This window comes from Dromiciops gliroides, chromosome 2 (genome assembly GCF_019393635.1).
Source record: "Dromiciops gliroides isolate mDroGli1 chromosome 2, mDroGli1.pri, whole genome shotgun sequence".
Classification (NCBI taxonomy): domain Eukaryota; kingdom Metazoa; phylum Chordata; class Mammalia; order Microbiotheria; family Microbiotheriidae; genus Dromiciops; species Dromiciops gliroides.
The window spans coordinates 209,075,713-209,082,748 of record NC_057862.1 but is presented as its reverse complement, the minus strand read 5'-3'; the positions used below and the strand labels follow the sequence as shown (position 1 = coordinate 209,082,748).

The window sequence follows — 7,036 nt, the reverse complement described above, 5'->3', positions numbered from 1 at the left end:
TCAGCAATTTAATTATCCAAGGCAGTTTTGAAGTATTTATGATGAAAAAGTTCTAGGATCTCTAGAGAAACAAATGATATAGTCTGAATGCAGATCGAAGTATACTTTTTCTTTTGGTATTGTTTTCTTTCATGACATAGCATATGGAAATATGTTTTATATGACTATACATGTATTATCCATATAAAATTGCTTACCATTTTAAGGAGAGGGGGGAAAGAGGGAGGGAGAGAATTTGGAATTCAAAATTTAAAATATTAAAATTGTCATTACATGTAATTGGAAAATAATATACACATTTTCATCTAACAAAAAAAATGACAAGGAAGATGCTTTCAGAAAAACCTGGGAAAACATATATGAAGTGATACAAAATGAAGTCAGCAGAACTAAGAGAATAATATGCACGATAAAAGCAATGTTATACAATGATCAACTGTGAAAGACTTGGCTAGTCCCAGCAATACCATGATTCATGACAATTTTGAAAGACTTATGGTGAAAAATACTATCCACCTCCAGAGAAAGAACTGATGGAGTCTGAATACAAATTGAAGCTTGCTTTTAAAATTTTTCTTTTTTTTTCTCTGTGTTCTTTTGCAACATGGCTAATATGGAAATGTATTTCACATGACTGCACATGTATAATCTACAACAAATTGCTTGCCTTCTCCAAAAGGAAAGAAGGAAGGCAGATAATTTGTAATTCAAAATTTTTAAAAATGTTAAATTTTATTTACACATATTTGAGAAAAAATAAAATAATAGAGAAAAAAGAGAAAAATAGGGATGCTAATACACTGTTGGTAGAGTTGTGAATTGGTCTAATCCTTCTGGAGTACAACTAGGAACTATGGCCTATAAAATGATGCATACTCTGACCCAGCAATAATATGCCTAGGTCTGTATCCCAAAGAGATGAAATAAAAAAAAAGACCTATATGTACAAAAATATTTATAGTCCCCCCTTTTTTTGTGGTGGTAAAGAATTGGAAATTAAAGGGATGCTCATCAATTGGGGAATGGCTTAACAAGTTTTGGTATATGATTGTGATGGAATACTTTTGTGCTATAAGAAATAATGAGGTAAATAGTTTCAGAAAAACCTGGGAAGACCTATATAATTGATGCAACTTGTGAGAAATGATATTTGTAATTAATATCTTGGAGATTGAATCCTGACTTTCCCCCATTTCAAAGTCCTTCTTGATAAAATAAACTCAATTCTCTTTGGCCCTGGTCATAGCTACAAACTTTAAGGAATTGTGGTTAGATAAGAATGACCCTTCTAAGTTCTTGTTAGGCCAATACAATGCTCTGGAGTGAAGATTAATATTTAACCCTTGGTTGGGGGAGATGGTCTGTGATAAGCCCTTCATTTTAATGTAGCCTATATCCAAATTAAGTGGCCAATCAGAAATGATTAAGCATCACTTAGGAACAAACACCTCTTCTTCAAGGTACATATAATCTTTCATTACTGCTATTAGGGGCCTTTGGTCTGAGATAGACAGCTTTAGACCTCATTTCATCAATAACCCACTGGCCATAATAATAAAATGATTACATGGATTACATGGATAAATATTTTTAATTGCCACAAAGGTGAAGTAGAACTAGGAGATTGTTGCATACAATAACATCAATATTATAATGATGAACTGTGAATGATTTAATTATTCTGATCAAGATAATCCAAGACAACTCAAAGGACTCATGATGAAAAATTCTATCCACCTCCATGGAGAAAACAGATGAACTCTAAATGCAAATTGAAGTATAATTTTTTCACTTTTAAAATTTTTGTTCCTTTTCTTTTGCAATGATTAATATGGAATATGTTTTGCAGGACTGCACATGTATAATTTATATCATCTTGCTTGTTTTCTCAATAAGTGGGGAAGGGACTGTAGGAAAGGAAAACTTTGTAACTAGAAAAAAAATAATGTTGAAATAAAAATAAATTTAAAAAGCATTCCAAAAAGAGGTCCACAGACTTCACCATACTGCCAAAGAAATTATTATTTATTTATTTATTTTTGCGGGGCAATGGGGGTTAAGTGACTTGTCCAGGGTCACACAGCTAGTAAGTGTCAAGTGTCTGAGGCCGGATTTGAATTCAGGTACTACTGCATCCAGGGCTGGTGCTTTATCCACTGCATCACCTAGCTGCCCCCCCCCCCAAAGAAATTCTTTATACAGAAAAGATTAAGAACTCCTGCTGTAGGCAAACTGGACTACTAACATATTGCCTAATATATTCCCACCTTTCCTGCCACTGTACCATTACCCATTCAATTCTCACATGAAAAAGAGGACAACCCTCTCACTTCTCTTTATCAAATTTCTCACAAATGGACTTGTGTGAAACATTTAAGACTCAGCTCAATTGCTTTCTTCTTTTTCTGTTTAGAATTTTATTTTCCAAATTTTATGTAAAAACAAATTTTGACATCAATTTAAAAAAAAAAAACAATTTTGTGTTCCAACTTCTCTTCCTCCTTCCCTTCCTACCCTTACCCGCAAGATCTCAAGCAATTCATTATGAGTTATACATGAGCAGTCATAGAAAACATCTCCACATTAGCCAGGTTGTGAGAGAAAACAGACAAAAACAAAACTTCAGATTAAGGAACTAACACAAAAATATGCTTCATTCTGTTTTCGGATACCATCAGTTCTTCCTCTGTAGATGGATTGCAATTTTCATGTCCTTCAGAGTTATATTGGATCATTGCATTGCTGAAAAAACCATGTCCTTTCCAGCAGATCATCTTACACCTTTGCTGTTATTTTGTATACACTACATTTCACTCTGTTTCAGTTCATGTTCATCTTTCCAGGTTTTTCTGATAGCATCCTGTTCATCATAACTTTTACATAGTACCTTAAACTTGACAAAGAATTTTCTTCCCCATAGCCCAGCAAAGTAGGTACCATACACTTTCCCATTATAATAAATCATCATAACTATTTCCCTCCATTCTATTCCCTTCCCATGACATTTACTCTATTTTCTCTTCTTTTACCCTATTCCTCCTCAAAAGTGTTTTGCTTCTGACTGCCCCCTTCTCTGCTCTGCCCTCCTTTATTTTACACTTCCCTCCTTATCTTCTTCCCCTCCTACTTTCCTGCAGGGTTAGATAGATTACTCTTCCCAATTGGGAGTGTATGTTATTTCCTCCTTGAGCCAACTCTGATGAGATTAAGGTCTTTGAGCTAATTCTTTGTTCTAAATTTTCTTCCTCCCTCCCTCCTCAACCCTCCCTATAAAATCAAGCAATTGAATATAAGTGAAACATGTGCAGTTATGAAAAACATCTTCACCTTCCTTGAAAGTGTTTTGATTTTTACTGCTCCCTCCCCAGATCTGCCCTTTCTTCATTTTCCTCCCCTCCCTTATCTCCTTCCCCAACCACTTTCCCTCACGGCAAAATATATTACTATACCCACTTGAGTATATATGTTATTCCCTCTTTGAGCCAATTCTGATAATAGTAAGGTTCACTTCCTCCCCAACTCCTTTCCCCTCTTCCCCTCCCCTCCATAAGCCTTTTCTTGTTTCTTTTATGTGAGCTATTTTCCCCCAGTCTACCTCTTCCTTTCCCTTTCTTCCAGTGCATTCCTTTTTTTGTTTGTTTTGTTTTTATTTTTTGCAGGGCAATGGGGATTAAGTGACTTGTCCAGGGTCACACAGCTAGTAAGTGTCAAGTGTCTGAGGCCAGATTTGAACTCAGGTCTTCCTGAATCCAAGGCCAGTACTTTATCCAGTGTGCCTCCTAGCTGCCCCTTCCAGTGCATTCCTATTATCCTTCACTTTATTTTTAAAATGTCATCAGAATCAGCTAGGTGGCATAGTGGACAAAGCACTAGCCTTGGACCCAGGAGGCCCCAAGCCCAAATCTGGCCCCCAGACATAAGCCACCCCACCCTTCCTGCCCCACAAAAAACAAGGATAAACTAAAAAATAAATGCTTTACAGACATCATCCCTTCATATTCAGTTCAGACCTGTATCCTCTAAGTGTATTCCTTTCAGCTACCCTAATACTGAGAAAGTTCTTATGAGTTAGAAGTATTATATTCCCATGTAGGAATGTAAACAGTTTAATCTTTTAATATCTCTCATGATTTCTTTTTCCTGTTTACCTTTTCATTCTTCTCTAGGGTCTTGTATTTGAAAGTCAAATTTTCTATTCAGTTCAGGTCTTTTCATCACAAATGCCTGAAAGTCCTCTTTTTCATTTAAGTCCCATTTTCCCCCTGAAAGATTGTACTCAGTTTTGCTGGGTAGGTAATTTTTGGCTATAGCCTGAGTTTCTTTACCCCATGGAATATCATATTCCATGCCCTCCAGTACTTTAGTATAGATGCTGCTAGATCTTGTGTTATCCTTACTGTAGCTCCACAGTATTTGAATTCCTTTTTCTAACTGCTTGCAATATTTTCTCTTTGACCTGGGAGCTCTAGAGTTTGGCTATAATATTCCTGGAGGTTTTCCTTTTGTGATCTCTTTCAGCAGGTGATTGGTGGATTCTTTCAATTTCTGTTTTACCTTCTGCTTCTAGAATATCAGGGAAATTTTCTCTGACAATTTCTTGGAATATAATATCTAAACTCTTATTTTCGTCATGGTTTTCACGTAGTCCATTGATTTTAAAATTCTCTCTCCTGGATTTATTTTCCAGGTCAGCTGTTTTTCCAAGGAGATATTTCATATTGCCCTCTTTTTTATTCATTTGGATTTGCTTTAATGTGTCTTGGTTTCACATAAAGTCACTAGCTTCCATTTGTTCAGTCCTAATTCTTAGGCAGTGATTTTCTTTTGAGAGCTTTTCTATCTCCATTTCCATTTGGCTTTTCAGGCTGTTGACTTTTTTCTCATGGATCTCCTGCATCACTCTTATTTCTCTTTCCATTCTTTCCTGCACCTCTTTAAATCTTTCTTCTATCCTACTTTCTCTTCAAAGCCCCTTTTGAGCACTTCCATAGCCTGAGAGCAATTCATATTTTTCTTGGAAGCTTTGGATATAGGGGCCCTGAAGTTGTTATCCTCTTCTGAGGGTGTACCTCATTTTTTCTTATTGGTAAAGAAATTTTCTATAGTTCTCAACTTTCTTTGCTTGCTCATCTTGTGGTATTTTACTTTAATTAATTAATTAATTAATTAATTAATTTTTGTTTGGACAATGAGGGTTAAGTGACTTGCCCAAGGTCACACAGCTAGTAAGTGTCAAGTGTCTGAAGCCGGACTTGAACTCAGGTCCTCCTGACTCCAGGCTTGGTGCTCGATCCACTGCACCACCTAGCTGCCCATTTTACTTGACTTTTAACTCCCTCTTACAGTGGGGTGCTACTTCCAAGCTACACTTTTCCAAGTTTCAGAGGGTCCCAGGTGTTTTGGTTTGCGGGAGGGCAGGGTTTTCTCTTGCCTGGACTGTTCTCTGGTCCAAACATAACCTCAAGCCAACTTCCTAATTAACAGGGCAGAAAAACTTTGTGTGCTGTGATTCTTAGCTATGATGAACCTACACCTCTCCCCCACCTAAGCCTCCTGCCATTCAAGATTTCTTCCTGGTTCCACACTGGGGTGGGATAGCTGAATTCCTCCTTAGGTCCCACAGACACCCCTGTATTTTCAACTCTCCTGGCCAGCCATTCAGACCTCTCACCTGATCATAAGATTAGTTTCAGAATATGCCAGTGCTGCAGCTGATTCAGAGGCTTGGGGGTAAATTTCTCTGGCACAGCGTGCCTAGGGACCGTGTTGGTACAATTGTGGGGTGACACTCTGCTTGCAGCCCAGCATGCCCCCTCTAAGCTTTCTTTGACTAGAAAATAATCTCATCCCATCTTTTTGTTGGTTTTGCTTCTCCATGGGTTGTTTTATGGGGTATGTTTTTTGGGGGGATAATTAGCTCAATTACCTTCTTTTTTTGTGTGTGTGTTCAATTACTTTCTGATGAAGTCCTTTCTCACCCTGCAATGTGATTTCTTTTTCATTTGAATATCACTGAATTTTGTATTGTACTTTTTTTTGAGGGGGGAGGGGGATTATTTATTGTGAAATGACAATGATGTTGAAAAAGAAAAGAACATCAATTAAACATTTAAAAAAATTTAAATGGTAGTTGAAATTAATGGGAAATGAGGTACTTGGTAGCACCTACTTGTAGAGGTGATGACAATGCTTTAGTCTTCATCATCAGGGGGAATACCCAATTCTTCATCTGTCCATTTAGAAGGATCTGGATATGGAAAATGACCCAATACAGCATCTGAGTCATGCCAAAAATGTCAGAGAATCCAAAACCATATTTTAGCACTTAACTGCTCAGCTTGGAACACTTGAGATTTTGTCAGTTGGGGATACTGCGGGTAGTGCGGTTGAATGTGTATACCACGTCCAGCATGCCGGACTCCTCCAATGCTGTGACCAGCAGTCTGCTCACTCAGACCCTCCAGGAAGCACTGGCCTCCCTCATGAAGAAAAGTGCCCAGCCACCTCAACGCCTACATGACCACTTGTATTGTACTTTTAAAATTTATTGATCACACTATTTTGTATTGTATTTATTTGTACATATATCTAATCTCTATTTGGTGGTAAGGACCTTGTGGGCAAGGACCATATCCTATTATTATTTTTTTGTTTCCTGAAGTTTTTTAAACAAAGTCAGCAGTTAATAAATGTTTATTAAATAAATGAAAGATTATTTTTTCCAATAAAAATCTTACTCATGAGTCAGAATAATAGAAGTACAGGAACTAGGAGATTCTTTTAAAAGGCATCAAATTTGGGGCAGCTAGGTGATGCAGTGGATAGAGCACTGGACCTGGATTCAGGAGGACCTGAGTTCAATTCGGGCCTCAGACACTTGACACTTACTAGCTGTGTGACCCTGGGCAAGTCACTTAACCCTCATTGCCCATAAAAACAAAACAAAACAAAACAAAACAAAACAAAACAAAAGGCACCAAATTTAGCATCTAACCCTTTTCAGGTTGTGACTTAACTTTGAGCTTGCTGTTACATA

At 37.2% G+C, this 7,036-nt stretch overlaps 1 pseudogene; it reads right to left on the bottom strand.

The window, feature by feature from the left end:
• Positions 1-6,141: 6,141 nt before the first annotated feature.
• Positions 6,142-6,518, bottom strand: LOC122744737 (annotated as a pseudogene).
• Positions 6,519-7,036: the final 518 nt, after the last annotated feature.